This window comes from Triturus cristatus, chromosome 3_1 (genome assembly GCF_964204655.1).
Source record: "Triturus cristatus chromosome 3_1, aTriCri1.1, whole genome shotgun sequence".
Classification (NCBI taxonomy): domain Eukaryota; kingdom Metazoa; phylum Chordata; class Amphibia; order Caudata; family Salamandridae; genus Triturus; species Triturus cristatus.
In genome coordinates, this window is record NC_140583.1 from 718297213 (window position 1) to 718313350 (window position 16138).

Consider the following 16138-nt stretch of genomic DNA (forward strand, 5'->3'; position numbering starts at 1 on the left):
TTGTGCCTTTGAAGTAGTGACTTACATGTATTAATAAAAAGGAAGGTTTTGGCCTAACAAAAGGCTTATTTTCCCAGGTTGAAATGGCAGTTAAAACTGCACACATTAGGGCGTTGCCGAGATGGCGGAGCAGTGAGATGATCCTCACCATGGAATCCGCCAGCCAATTCCTCGCTAGACCTTTTCCGAGCCCTTCTGCCGCACTGCAACACCTCATTTGGCCCAGAGGGGACCTGATCGGAAAGAGGGCTCTCTCCCCATTGGCTGGGCAGAGCAGAAGATGCAGAGCATATGCAGCATCATTTTGAGAGGGACCTGAGGCCCAGCAGGGCGGCAGCTGGTGGATGGGTCCCTCTTATGTGTGGAGTGGAATCGCCCCTGTTGACAACTGCGGATGGAGGAGCGCTGACCCTCCCTCGGATAGCATCCGCATACCCTCACAGCACCTTGATACCCTCACGGGTGGTTAACAGCGCTCTACAAGTGATTGAATGACAGGCCCAGTGATCATCGGGGCCTGCGGGACGCGTGGCAGCCACTGCTGAGGCCTGGCCCGAGCTGCCAGAGTGTGGGACCCGGGCCCTGTGGTTTCAACGGGTCAGGTGGGAGAGTGACCCAGTAGATCCTGACTTCTTTTCGACCTGGCAAGGAGAGGAGGGTCAGCCTCCTGGGATGCATTGCACTGTCTCGAAATGGAAGTCCATCTACATCCAGGTCAGTGACCTCACGCAGTGTAAATTGCAGAGTCCATTGGAGACCCGAAGTGAATTGGGCAGTGGAGCTCGGACTTTACTTACCACTGTCCTAGCTTTGCATGGATGGAGTGAGCTGGGAGGCAGCTGGACTGTCACCGATCAGTACCCGCTGGTTAATACTTGGCACCCGCACTTATGCTGAGGTCTGCAGCAATGGGTGAAGGAACACCTGGGAGGGAGAATCGCCCTGGGAGAGCGCTGTGTGGCAGACATAGGCACCGGGTGTTCCCTTCATGCCCATGAAGAAATCGACATCAAGGGGTGTCATTTTGGAATACTTGGAGACCTTCCCAGCCCAAAAAGAAGGAGGGACCGGGTGAAACGTCCACCCCTGCGATGGCGCTCACATAGACAGATCTGCTGGATAACCTTCACTCTTTTAAAGTGGAACTGCACAATGAACTTCAACAAGAATTTGCGCAGGACCCTGAGGAACTATGCTCCGACATCGGCAGCAAAATAACAAACCTCAGGACAGATGTTGACTCAGAGGGGTAGATTCTGGTGGAGATTGAGGTACGCCTAGAGATGGTCAGCTCTGTGCAAGCAGCGACCATGGAAAAATGTGTCACAATGGGCGACCAGCTCAAGTACGCGATGGAGGAACTGCAAAACCACTCTTGGCGAGAGAACCTTCACATCAAGGGCCTCAGTGAAGAGGTTTCAGGCACTGATCTGGTGCCCTTTGTAGTTGGCATGCCGTCTTGCCATTGTGAGACAGTTGCCTTGAAATAACAGTAAACAGGATATACTGTGTAGGCCCCAAAACATCTTCCCAGCAGCAACGCCCCAGAGATATGTTGGTCAAGTTTCAATATTTCGCAGAGAAGGTGAGAGTTCTACAGTAGACCAGAAAAACAGGAGAAGTGAACTTTCAAATTGATTTGTGCACAGTCTTTCAGGACATCTCCCAGCTTGCACTGCAGAGACGGGCAGCATTACGGCCCATTACCACGAAACTGCAGAACGAGGGAATATGGTACAGATAAACTTATCGCTTTGGACTCTCCATTGAACTGGAAGGCAAGCGCCATGCTGTCACGGATTTGCAGAGAGCTGTTGCTCTACTCTGCATCAGGGCCGGACTGACAATTCCGGGCACCGGGCAATCCCCCGGTAGGCTGGATGGGGTGGGGGCCGGTTTTATGATAGGGGGCCGGTTTTGTTGCTGGGGGCCGATTTGGCCGTGTCGGACCGACCGTACAAAGTAAAGTTAAACATAACTTTGCATTAACAACAACCCTCCGTGACGTGCGCAGTGACCCGCCGGCTGATTTCAATTTAATTTAGGCAGCAGCAGGCAGCTTGCTATACCGGACTCATTATAATTTATTTACAAAAAATACCTGACCATGTGATCATTGTCAGTGACGTAGATGCCGGCAGCGCCCAGATGTCACCTCCTCCGCGTCTGCGCGCTGTGGTTTTAGTTAGTTGTGAGGTCTGCTGCCTGGTGATGCTCATGCGCATTTGGCTCGCGCAATAAAAAGTGCGCGCAGCGTGACTTCGAGGTCGAGGAGGCAAGGCAGGCATCTCAGAGGCCATGGGGGGATTGGGAAAGAGCGAGGCACCCCCTAATTGTATTCCCCCTGTCTGGACTGCCGCCCGCAGGTGAGTCTATTTACGACTAGACTGGTCACCGTCCAGTCGTTTAAATTGCATTAAATCCTTAAATGCTTCTGGCCTGATCTGATTCATCCGCGGTGGTTGCCGGGACCCTTGCCCCTTAGGCCCCTTTTGATTTAATTCTTTCTGGCCTGGTCGCAAGGTCACGTGCCCCTGTCTGTTGAGAGTCGCAACCAGGCGACCGGGGTTTGCCAATGTCACTGTGGCGCTGTCTGTCGTGACCGCTGACCGGGGCGGGCCGGCCAGAAGTTGAATTATTCCTGGCCGTGTGCTCAGATTATGGAACACCGCGCGCTGGCTCTGTCTTCCTGTCGAACTTAAGTAAGGGTGCATTGTGCAGGCCCAGGGCATTGTGACGTGAGAGATTGGAGGGTTTAAAGAGAGAGAATTGTGTACCAGTTGTCAAGCGCTATAAACTGATAATTAACTCCTTAGTATTGAATGCGTACAATAAGCAGGGCTTTACATTTTTGGTCTCGTACGCCCAACAATTTTAACTCCTCCATATTCAACATTTAAAATGTAGTCTAAACATATAATTGATGCGTGGATTAGCGGAAGCCACATCAGGTGATAGCTTCATAACTCGTTTGCTTCTGGTGATAAATGCTCATTCAAATATTAGGCTCCTCTGCGCTAGTAACTCGGTTTCAGAACCTAATGTACCCTCAGTAGCATGCTGCAAATACTGAAAACAACTTTTATGGATGCTTCCACCCGACGCGTTGACAACATATTAAAGGTGGGATGGTTTTGTCGTCAAATATTGTTAATGAAAATGTGCTCTTATCTTTCCCATGTTGGCTGCTCTATGGAGACGGATGCCGGTGTGATCTGGGACTACAGTCCTTATATACAGCAGGCTGGTGCTGGAGCTAGTCTGTGACCTGAACAAAAGGAGCGTTTTCTCTATTCTCAGATAAAACTGCATCACACTACTGATTCTTTATTGTTGAGGGGGAGGTCACCTTTTTGTCCAGCTGGTATTGCCTTTGTTTAGATGTAAGGATTGGAGCTTCGGCAGAAGGAGCAGGTTATGTTGGCAGGACCGCCTCGCCATCACATAGAATTATCCCGTCTTCCAGCAGCACTTGCACTTGACATCGGCACGCTAACATTGAAAATTGCTGTTCCTTTTCACCTTGCTGTAGTGTAATGGCCCTCATGTGCTCATGATTTACATACTAATCGGCGAACAGGTTATAGGTATTTTAATGTGCGGGGTGTTTCTTCTTGATTCCGCCTGCATCAGCAGAAACATTGCGTTGGGGGGGGGGGGAGACGAGCCTCTGTTAAACGTCTGGGAAACCTAGATGAGTTAACTAAAGCTGACTGATTAAATGCAAAAACATGATTCGTTTGGTTCAGCATTCTGCATTCAGTTCTTCCACTGTGAGAGAGTGGACACGTTTGTCAGGCCCAGCCCACAAACTCGATCTAAGCAAAGTTTTTAATTAACGCCTCCATTTTGCCTCCATCTAATTAAACAACACTATTGGAATTAGCATGTAGATATTCCCTTTACTAGAAACAAGTTGCACACAGGTGTGGCACTCCTCGTTGCATGACCTGTCCTCCTGAATTACGGAACCTGGGAAAGGAAAAGGGGCCTAAGGGGCAAGGGTTTAGGCCCCGGGCCAGGAGTCGGACAGGACCCGGTCTGGTCCCGGACCTCAGAGGGGGTGATGGCTAAGTTTGCGCTGAAGCCCGTGAATATTTACAGGTTTTGCCTGAATTCAGTTGTGCCGCAGTCTGCCCTACAACAGTAGGTCATTGAGGATGGGAAGCAGAGTTGAAGGAAGAGGAAACAAGAGGAATAATGAGAGAAGGAATGGACTCAAGTAATGGGGTGAAAGGAAGGAGGAACAAGGGTGAGGGAGGAATGAGAGAGCATTAACCAGGATAGGAATTAAGTAAAGACTCTTAGGTGATCATGGAGAAATGGTAGGGAAGAGTGAAAGGGAAAAGAAAGGAATACAATGGAATGAGAGGGGAGATTATATTTAGAACATGGGTTAGAAAAAGGGAGAGACAAGGAGGATAAGAACTGAAAGGATAAGAGAGCAGAGGAAAAGAGAGGAAAATCCAATGGCAAAGGTTTAAGAATGGAGAATTTGCCATCTGAGTAAAAAGCGTAGAAGGCAGGATTAGGAAAAAGAGTAGCAAGGGAAAGAAAGGTAACAGGGAGAATGCCCATTTTTCTGGGAAAGAACACGTTTTTAAATAAAGTATGATAAACAGCTAGATGAAGATTATTGAATCTGGCTGAAAGTACTTGAACAGGAGTGAATGTGAAGAAGCCAGGGGCATCTCATAGATAGGAAATGTGTTTAATAGCCAAAGTAGTGCAGTCAGAACATCCTATTATAGCTGAGCTACACTTGCAGTTGCAGTTTAGGGAGATAGTGGTCTTGTTGTAACTGGTGCTCCTCAGTGAGACACTAGATGCCACCCCCAGTGTATTTATTAAAAAACAGAAAATAAGATGTATACTTTCTAATGCATGCAATCAGAATAATGCTAATCAGAATAATGGAAAGGAAATTGTTCAAAAAATGTCAAATTCATACTATGAAATTTATTTTTAGGTCTCGCTAGAGCCAGCGCATGCGCTGGTCTGGCAAGACATTTAGAAAGCGGGTTTTTAAAGTGCTACCAAAGGCGGCCACCAGCTTGCTGTTACGCGCACAAGTGCATGCGCCTCGCTCCGCCTCTCAAATGTTCTGTTCCTGATCTCTTTCGACTTTCACGCGCACACAACTCCCGTTCGCGCCCACACATTTGGTTTACACAAACAACCGGCTTGTTTTAACATTGCAGCCCCTGCCAGGCTGAGGGGCGGGGGCTGCTCTCTATCATGCTAAGAATGCAGGGTTGGGTTTTTGCCGTCCTTTGCCTACATTCACAGCATTTCAGAGCAATATGCAAACCGCATCCCTGCCTGATTGATATTAACGGGACAAGTATTCTGCGGTTTCTCCTGTTTGCAGTTTGTTTGCGCTGACGTATCCCACAAGGCAAATTACAGAGTAATCGTGAACAGTAAATGCATCTGCATTGCAACCCGATATGGGTGCCCGGGGCTCTAAGTTACTGCTGGCTCCGACTTCCTGTTGACATTTAATACTAACTGTAAGGATTGGTTTGTTTTAAGCTGTAGCCTTGTACAGCTATCGAACACACTTTATCTAAAGTTAGCACCCCTCCCATATACTGATTCTGCAAATCTCGTGCTGCCTCATAACAACAGTGTGAGCCTATTACTGCCATCAATGTACACAGACTGCACTTGCATAGCTACCATGGGGAACCAGGCCGCTTGTGACACCTCCACCTATTTTGTTCCAACAGCGGATTGGATTCTGGAGCTTGCAGGTTTCCCCCCGTTGTACGTAACGCTCCTACAATTACAAGCATACAGAATATTTTGGCTAAAAGCAGGATGGTGTAGAGGTGACATACGACACAGGCAGTGGCAGCTGTGTGATGGTGTGACAGCACCACGTCATGGACATTTACCAACACACATATATTGTTGGCCGCTTGCTTCTTTGAAAACGCCGGATGTGTGTTCTTTTTAACTCTGCACGTGCATTGACAAGGGCGGAATTGAAACAGCGTCACTACTTGCCTGCACCATCACAAAGCACTTTTGTTCGTCGAAGGATCCACGCTAACTCCCTTTCTTTTGTTTTTTCTTTTCTCCTCCCAGTGACAGAACAGCAAGATACTATTATTACTGGCACCCAGAGGCGCAACTAGAGCCAAATTTCATTGGGAAGGGGGGGGGGGGGGGGCTGGGAGGGAACAGGGCTAAGAAACAAATTCGGGGAGGGGGCTGAATCTTTAAGCAACCTGCAGAGTGGAGCTGCAGGGGCTCTAAAAAGAGGTGGAACGACATCAAGGCCTCATTAACGTGCAAATGGTATTTTAAAGACCTGTGAAGTGCTCGGGTGCAGCTGTGTGTGTGCCCGGGAAGCTGTCTCATCCCGGGCTGCCACAAACGATGGGTGGGGGGGGGCTGAAACCCTTTGAGTCCAATGGGTGTCGCGTGCCTGCTGGCACCTGAGGAAGCAAGTGCTGCAGTCCCAGTGCGTGCACCGAGAAGAGGCCTACTTCCTGCTGGCGACCTGGGCAACTTCAAAAGGAACAAGCACTATGGGAAATATTTTGAACCAGAGGCTTACTTCCCCTCGTGGGTAGGGTTCGCTGCACAGATTGTCTGATGATTTCTCCAGCAGGCTTCTTGTTGCCACGTGTCCTTAGCCGTCCCATCTCCTTCTAGTGAAAGCACAGTGTAATATCATAAACAAAATGAAATGTTACAGGGCCGTGAAGAGATGGTTCTCAAGGCAAGAAATAATGTCCTCATATCTTTCACATTCCCCACAATGATATAGGCCACCAGGGGTTTTGAATTGTAATGGATCTCTTGTTATTATAGAATTTCACAGTCTTAAATTCATGTAAATTGCATTGCGCCTGGTCCTTTCGGTCCAGCAGTGTCGTCAGCGTGAGAAGCACTCTCTATCTTACACGTCATTAAGGTGCCTCCAACTTCTTTTTCGAATAGTATTATCGCCCTCTTTTGTATCATTTTAGAACAAAACAGGAAATAGACAAGCATTGGCATAGCCAATAGGTCTCTCCTTTGGGACCTTATAAGTGTTTAGCCATGCAACATTTGATGTTGTTGCACCTAGGATATTGTGCTGGATAACTAAACCCTTATAGGGTCCCAAAGGCGAGACCTATTCGCTATGCCAATGCTTGTTCTTTTTCATTTTAGTTCAGTTCGACAACTATTTATCCACACTGAAGTTGCGACCGTAGTTTTTTTAACATCTCATTCTACAAGTTCATGACATTTAAGACAACAGCCAACACATGTTTTGCAAAAGTATAAACCCGCTTTCTCAGGGCTCTTTCTCTCAATTTGGAAAAGTTACTCTTTCCATCTATTTATAACATATTGTGTTCCAAATTAAAAGTATCAATGTATCTTGATAGGACGGTTTATTCTGTTTTATTTATTCGTTAAGTGTTTTTCTTGCCCGCACTTACTACAATACCTCTTTCTTCCCAATACACGCACCAGATTTACTTCACTTGGTACTGCGTGTGCTTATTCTCTACCAAATAGAAGCAGTCTCTACTGTATCATACCTGTAATATAACATGAGTTCCTTCTGACCTGCAGCATGCCTGCTGTTTGGTTTACCCCACTACTTACTAGTATGCATCGTAGCTTGCTGACTGTACAGTTGTACATGACCTGTGTGGCTACCCAAGGCCATCTCAGCCTACGGCCTGTGCAAGTGCATTCTTGCCTGTCCTTGATGCGCCTCTTTCCATTCCATAGCTTAACACAGAGTCAATTAAAGCTGTCTCTAGGCCAGACTTAAATAAGAAACACAGATGTGCCTGTAGTGTTGGAAGCCAGTCCACGTTTCTACCAAGCCCATAGCTGTTTCTGATTTTCTTGGAAACCAGTCATCTTCACAAGGAGCACAATGGAGGACATGGTTTTTCCTAGACTGTAAACAAAGCAATCCCCTCTTGCCAACCAGACCTGTTCTACCATTGGTTGGTTTGATGGTCTCTGGTTAGTAAGGGTTTTGCATGGCCCCAGCTCGAAACCCTCACAGTGCGAACTCAATGCGCGCCCTTTCCGCGTCTGATAATGAGCTCACTGATGGTGTGATGAACATGGAGGATTTTCCTTGCTTGGCACAAATGTGTGCATAGGCCATGCAATTATAATATATGATGGTGCACTGTTTGTATTTTGAACTTGTGAGGGCTTTATCTTGGATATACTGTGACAAAGCTGTTGGGCCAAACTCTTACAATGTCCTTCGCGTACATCTCTGTCCTCTTATCAAAGCTCATCCATCTATCCATCCATCCATCCATCATATATCCATCCATTTAAATGGGATTACTCTCCGTAGTCCCATCCAGGTTCTTTTGAGATTCAAAAGGCTGCGCACACGTGATGCACATGCCTGTCATAAAGTGTCCTACAAGTTGTTGCATAAGTGGCGTGCCCTTGAGGACAACCTATGCTTCATGTTCATGGTTGGGCTAAATGGTTGGTGGGGTCTGTAACTATTTGCTGCTGATACAATGACAGTGGGATATGCCAATTATTAACTCCTCAAAGTAAATGGACATAGAGATCTGCTAATCTGCTTCACATAACACTCAGAATACTTGAAAAGAACTTAAAGAATATGCATCCATAAACTCTCTCCTGTGTTAAACATTCAAAATGATACTGGGACTTCATGGGGAGATGCTCTTAAAGGATGATGAGCTGTAGCACTAGTCTTCCACAGGCCTCCCCTGTGAAGTGTTTTTTAGATACATTATTGTTCATACTGACTGCTGAGACATGGTTAGATAAGTCTTTGTTGGCCTAAGATTTCTCCAAATTAAATGCAGGTTTGATCTGCTTTATTACATCAAAAGCCATTTTTGTTAGCTCTTAGGGCTCAGTGCACTTTACCAGCGCTAATCAGTGCTAAAGTGCTTGTGCTCTTTCCTTTAAACATGGTAAAACTGGCAAATTTAATTTACTTGTAAGTCCCTAAAAATGTGGTTCTACATGTCCCCAGGGACTGTAAATTAAATGCTGCTAGTGGGCCTGCAACACTTATTGTGCCACCCACGTAAGTAGCCTATTTAAACATGTGTCAAGGCCACGGCCTACCATTGCAGTCTGCCTGTGCAGTTGTAAAACTGCCATTTTGACCTGGCAATTGGAACCTTTTGCCAGGCCTAAAAATATGCCCTTTTACTACATATGTCACCAGGATGTCACCACTAGCGCAAGCCCTAGTAGTGGTTGCTAACTGTTGCGCATGCTCGCTACACACCATGTGGGGGCTGGTCTCACTTTTACTTCTCTCTGATTTACTACTTGTGCCTATTTTTGGTGCTCTCTGAAAGAATGTCTATGGGTACATATGACTGGGTGGGTAACCTGGTGCTCTTGAAGGTCATCATCTACTATTTACTGTGCTTTGAAAGTTGATACAATTGAATATGTAATGAAAAATGTGCTGTAAAATTCACCATTTTGGTCGGTTGTTTTTCAAAATTTTCTTGGGGGGAGAACCCCCCCAAACCCCCCTAATAGCGGTTGGGCTCGCTCGCTACGCACGCTCGCTACGTGCTGGACGGGGGCTGGTCTGCCAAATTTTACGGGGGCTGGTCTGCCAAATTTTGCCAGGGCTGATTTCAGTTCACAGTCCGGACCTGCTCTGCATCACTGTGCTTCTCCTGACTGGTGTGCCTTGTGAGGGCAATGGTGCTCCGGGACGCTCATGGGGAAGGGGTGCAGAACGCCCCCAGATGCAACCATAAGTGATGGCCTGCCGCCTACTGACTGAACAATGCTCCTGGCAGGCCGGCTGTGGTTCTCTAGGATGGTGGGCCCCTAAGGGTCCCAGAGCCACCCAAAAATTGCTGATGATCGCTGCACTGCTCACCTTGATGGATCAAAAAACGGCTTTGGGATGCCTGACTTAGGGATGAGTTGAACACGGGTGAGGTGCTGTGTCACTCCTGATGGTGGTAAATTGGTGACTCTGTAAGCTCAGGAACCACAAACTGCTAGATAGTGCATGTCTTGAGATCTGGAGCAGACCCAAATTGATTGATAACACTGCCCCTCATTGCCAACTGTGTTACAGTTGTGAGGGTGTCAGAAGGAGGTCCCAGCGACTTGGGTTGACCTCAGACAATGCCCCCCCACTCCGGGGTGAGTACTGGACATTGGTTAAGGGCTCTGGGGGAAGAAGCTGCTCTCCTTGGGCGGGTGAGAGGAAGTTACACCTAATGACTTTCAGGAGAATGGACATGGATACATCTTAAGCTTCAAGTCTGGTGGCTGGGCGGGAGTGTGTGGGAGAGACATAGTTCTTTCCTGGCTGACTGGTGCTTACGGAGCAGACTTGTTCGCCTCTGAGGGCCTGGTCAGGCTGGGGGAATGGCCTGCTGCCCATGTGTTTGGAGACAAAGGGGATACATACCTCTCCTCCCACACTGTTCGATTGACCCAACCATATGTCAGAATTTTCGGATTTTTGTTGTTATTCTGCTATTGCTGGTTGTTATGTTGTTAGATTTTGGAATTATTAGGGTTTGGAGGGGCAGAACAGACCGTTGCATCCACCACACAGAATCACACCACTTTACCCTGGTCCAACTCACTTTAGCAACTCACTTACACAGACTCACCCATGATCCAACTGGTCACGCTAAATGCAAGGGGCCTTAACTCCTTGAATAAACAGGTAGCACTATGGAGACCACTCTGGGGAGCTAACCCAGATATTATTTGTCTACAGGAGACTCACCACCCCCACAGAGACCAGGGGAAAATGAAACAGGTGGCGTATCCAATTAGCTTTAACTCTTCAGCCTGTATCAAACAGAAAGAGGTGGCTATATACTTCAGACGCAACCTCCTGGTCTCCATTACAAATACCTATGCAATAAAGAGGATAGATATCATATTCCCGTAGGGTTGCTTAATGGATTACTTCTCACAGTGGCTTCAGTATATGCACCAAATACTGCCCAAGACGCATTTCTGTCCGAATTCCTGGGAAAGCTAGCGGTGGTGGCCAGGGGGAGATCATCCTTACTGTGGATCTAAACATGGTCTGGAATCCAAACATAGACAGAGAGGGGGGCTACAGCCCCCATGCAGGAGCCTTCTGGAAGAGGACACAGTCCATTGGGGACCTGGGCTTGCGTGACATTTGGGGGGAGTTTAATCCAGTACACAAGGCCTTCACTTTCTACTTCACAGTGCACCACATCCAGTTGAGAATTGATTGTATCCTACTGAGCAACTCCCATACGGGATGCACCCGTGCCGCAGACATCGGCCCTATATCCATCTTTGACCATGCTCCTGTCCAAGTTCAGATCAATTGAGGGAACAGAGCAGAAACTGGAGGTTTCACCCATCTCTGCTTAAAGGCCCCAGGGGCATATCTACAAGGCGGCGATATAAAATTATCGCCGCTTTTGCGGCCGTTTTCGGCCGAAAAGCAGTGATAATTTTATCGCTATATTAGCAAGGTCACGCTATCGCGTGAAACCTTGCCTTAGCGCCTAAATTCCTAACACCCATTTTGCATCTATAATGAAATGCAAAGTGGGCGTTCCTCCCCAGGATAACGGGAGAAATGTCGCTAGGCGACATTTCTCCTATTATCAAGCCTCACGCAAAGCAGCATAGCAACAAGAAAAGTAGCGATAACCTCTGTTATCGCTACTTTCCTTACGCCTGCTTTGAAACTGACTTAGCCATGATATCCTATGTAAGATGGATATCATGGCTAAGTATGTGAGGCCCTATCAGTAAGCTATCGCCAAACTTCGTGGGATGCTGGGTTTCCAGCGATATTCTCACGTTTAGCAGTTAGCGCTAGGATTTTTATCGCTTTTGAGATAAGCGTTGCTAATAGCACGCTATCTCAGCGATAAAAATCCACGCGAGCCGGCGATAATTATCCTAGCGCTAAGTGCGCTTAGCGATAATTATCGCCGATTGTTGCTGATATGCCGCCAGTTACTAGAAGGGAGAAAAGTCAACGAAAAGAAGAGTACTTTCACACAATAAGGGTGGGAAGGTGCCCATTCCTGCAGTGTGGGACTCGTTAAAGCGGTGAATCAGGGGCACTTCATAGCAGTGGCTGCTGAACAAACGTAGCTATGGAGACTTGCCGTACAACAACTAGAAGGAGAATTCTGGGAGCTTGAGCGGGAGTGGCAGCAGCACCCCTCACCTCGCGTCACACATGCACTCACGATACCCAGAGATCAACTGTGAATGCAGTACACTTATAAAGCAGAGCTTTCTCTAGTTCACCCCAAAAAACGAAAGTAATTTGCCGGGGGCAAAGTGGGGGTGCCCTTAGTAAGGCTCCTAAGGTGCAAAAGGGAAAAGGAATACAAGAAAGAACCTGTAGACACCTCGGCAGCCCGGCTGCTGGATGACGAAAGGAAGGCAGATGGATTTCGAGCTTTCCTTGAGTAACTCTTTAGGAGAGCTACCTCATCCATAGTGTACATGAGGCCTTCCTCAAGCCGATTCAGCTGGTCGCTCTCACAGTCGCTCAAAGAACTGGAATGTCCTATTCTCCCTTCGTAAGTACATTTGCCCATCAAAGTCCTTGGACCCCGGCCGGATAGTGTTACAACCCAATTTTATAAAATGTATTCTCCCCAATGAATGCCGTAGCTTACCGATTTGTTTAATCACTGTGCCAACACATGGAAGTAATTCCAAAACCCCACAAAGTTGCTAGTCAGTGCATCTCCTATCACCCTTTTGCTTTATTAGACATAGACGCTAAATTGTACAAAACATTTCTTGCAACCCAGCTCAACACGGTGGTCAACACTCTGGTGCCCCAAGATCAGGGCAGCTTTGTGCAGGGCCGCCAGGCTCATGGCAACATCAGAACAGCCATCCACCAGATTGAGAAGGCATCCCTTAAAAGGTACCAGCAGCCTTTCTCTCTCATGAAGCTGAGAAGGCCTTTGATTGGGTGAATTGGACTTTATTGCGTCTTACTCTTCAGAAAATGGGGTTGGGACCTAAGTCTACAGATCATTTTCTCTAATTTCGCCAGCCCCGTCTCCAGGGTCACCTTCAAAGGTTACATTTCCACAGGATTTAGAGTGGTCAGAAGCACCAGACGGGTGCCCCCTCTCACCTCAACTGTTTGCTTTATTCATTGAGCCCCTGGCCTGCCTAATCCTGCAAACTGGTGCAGTCACGGGCATCCAATTTAGCTAGGGGGTATACAAAATTCCCCGATACGCGGACAGTATACTCTTGACTCTGGGCACACTGATCCCTTTAATCCTGGCAGTGATTAAACGCCTTGAGGTCTTTCAAAGTGCATCTGGTCCGGGTATAAGATTAACTATGACAAATTCGAAATTCTCAACCTGAATCTCACACAGAGGAGATGACTGGGCTATTTTCCCGTTTCCAATTTAGGTGGGCCACAGCCTCAATTTCCTATCTGTGAGTCCACCTCATGCGGTCCATCAAAGACATCTTTCAGGCCAATTCCCCCCCCCCTGCTCACTGTTATCACCAAAGATCTCCGCAGCTGGATCACTCTTGTGCTCTCATGGGGGCATATCAGCAACGAGGCGATATAAAATTATCGCCGCTTTTGCGTCTGTTTTCGGGCGAAAAGCGGCGATAAGTTTATCGCCTATTTAGCAAGGTCACGCTATCGCGTGAAACCTTGCATTAGCGCCCATATTCTTAACGCCCAGCTTTGCATCTCTAATGAGATGCAAAGTGGGCGTTCCTGACCTGAAATGACTGGAGAAATGTCGCTAAGCGACATTTCTCCTATCATCAAGCCCCCACGCTATGAAGCATAGCGGCAAGAAAAGTAGCGTTAACCCCTGTTATCGCTACTTTCCTTACGCCTGCTTCATGACTGACTTAGCCATGATATCCTACGGAGGGTGGATATCATGGTTAAGTATGTGAGGCCCTATCATCAAGCTAACGCCAAACTTCGTGAGATTATCGCTGGGTTTCCAGCGATAATCTCACATTTGGCAGTTAGCTGTAGGATTTTTATCGCTTTTGAGATAAGCGTTGCTAATAGCACGCTATCTCAGCGATAAAAATCCACGTTAGCCGGCGATAATTATCCTAGCGCTAAGTGCGCTTAGCGATAATTATCGCCGGTTGTTGCTGATATGCCCCATGGTTTGCTTACATCAACGCAGTCAAGCTGAACATGCTCTAATGACTACTTTATCTATTTCAAGCCATTCCAATTAATTTACGAATTTATACAGCGCATAGTTGCCCCAGCAACGGGGTGTCCCAGCACTACCCAAATAACAAGTGCCTAGAGACCACTCAAACAAACAGACAAAAAAAATTACGCCGGAAAGAACCAGGTCTTTATAGCCTTTCGAAAAGCCAGATGATCTGAAGTCCTCTAATGGAAATCTGGAGGGAGTTCCATAGGTGGGCCGCCTGAACCTTAAAAGAGCGACCACCAGCTCTAGCTCTTTGAAATCGGGTGGGGTACAAACCAACCCTGAGTTGGCAGAGTGCAGAGGGCAATTCGGGACATACTGAACTAACAGATCCGCTAAGATCGGAGGGCTTTGTTGAGTAAAAATTTTGTGAGCCACACACTAAACTTAAACTGGATTCTTTTAGCTACTGGCAGCCAAGGAAGCCTAGGCAAAAACTTAGACACCGAACATGACTTGGGAAGTGCCAACAGAGTGCGTGCTGCAGCATTCTGAATTCTTTGGAGGCGTAAAATACAAGATTTATTGGCGCCTAGATAAAGGGAGTTAAAATACAAGATTTATTGGCGCCTAGATAAAGGGAGTTGCCATAACCTAACCTGGCTAAAATTGTAGCCTGAAGAATGTTTTGGCGGATTTTTGGTTCAAAATATCGAAGCAGAGGTTTCAACCCCCTTAAGAGTCCAAAACAGGACCCTGCTAAAGCTTTGGATTGGGTATCAAAATTAGAATCACTATCTATCCAAAAACCTAAGAGGCATATTATCAAGACAGGCGATAAAATTATCGCTGCTTTAGCGGCAGAAAACTGCCGCTAAAACGGCGATAATGGGCTTGATAATATGCTCTATGGAATTCCAATTGAAGCTCAGTTTAGATGTCCTTCACATCTAACATGGGCTTCAATTGGAATTCCCTAGAGCATATTATCAAGCCCATTATCGCCGTTTTAGCGGCAGTTTTCTGCCACTAAAGCGGCGATAATTTTATCGCCTGTCTTGATAATATGCCCCTAAGTTCTTAACTGCCTCTTTAGGCAGTGGTGCTGGTTTTAGTTTATCAGGCCACCACTGTTCTGACCAAAGAACACTATCTCTCCCAAGCACAAGAATTTCCGACTTGGCAGCATTAAGCTGCAAGCAGTTTGCTGTCATCCAGTCAGCAATTGCTAACAAGTCCTCTTTAAATTTGAGGAGGTTATTTTTGCACTTTTAGAAAAAGCAATGACTAGCTGGGTGTCATCGGCATAGGATACCAATGACAACCCTCTACTGTTTGCTACCATTGCTAGGGGTTGGACATAGATGTTAAAAAGCGCAGGGCTCAATATCGAACCCTGTGGGACCCCATGCTTAATGGCATACGCCTGCGAATGGTAAGGAGGCACAACAACTTGAAAGGATCTGCCTTCCAAAAAAGAGCGAAACCAAGCCAAGGCAGCCCCCCTAACCCCGATCTCCTGCAGTCTACATAAAAGGATGTAATGGGAAACAGTGTTGAATGGGGCACTTAAATCCAAAAGAATTAAGGCCGCAGAGTTCCCGACATCAAGGCTGCTACGGATATCCTCGGTCACAGCCAACAGCGCCGACTCGGTGCTGTGGCGGGGGTGAAAGCCGTTTTGTGAGGGGTCAAGGATTTTGTTATGTTCTACAAATTCAGCCAAGAGTGAATTTACATAGGATTCTGTAGCCTTAGCTAAAAAAGGAAGCTGGGAAATCGGGCAAAAACTACCCGGATCCAAAGGCTCTAAGGAAGGCTTCTTTAAAAGAGGTATAACTTTTGCAAGCTTCCAGGTTGCAGTCAGTGATGCAGAGGACAGTGATAAATTGATCAATCCCCTAACCGTTGGTAAAATTATATTGTGTACTTGACAAAGTTGGTCTGGTCTCAGGGGATTGGCTGGTGAACCTGATTTGATTTTAAGACAA

The 16138-nt window shown here is 47.0% G+C and overlaps 1 long non-coding RNA gene across 1 annotated transcript in view; it reads left to right on the top strand.

Annotated features, from left to right (window-relative positions):
- Positions 1 to 2261: 2261 nt before the first annotated feature.
- The window catches only part of LOC146860846 (uncharacterized), a 39507-nt gene continuing 25630 nt past the window's right edge, over positions 2262 to 16138 (top strand). Inside the window, exon 1 of the long non-coding RNA XR_014979216.1 lies at positions 2262 to 2366. This is a non-coding gene — a long non-coding RNA (uncharacterized LOC146860846). The remainder of the gene's footprint in view (positions 2367 to 16138) is intronic.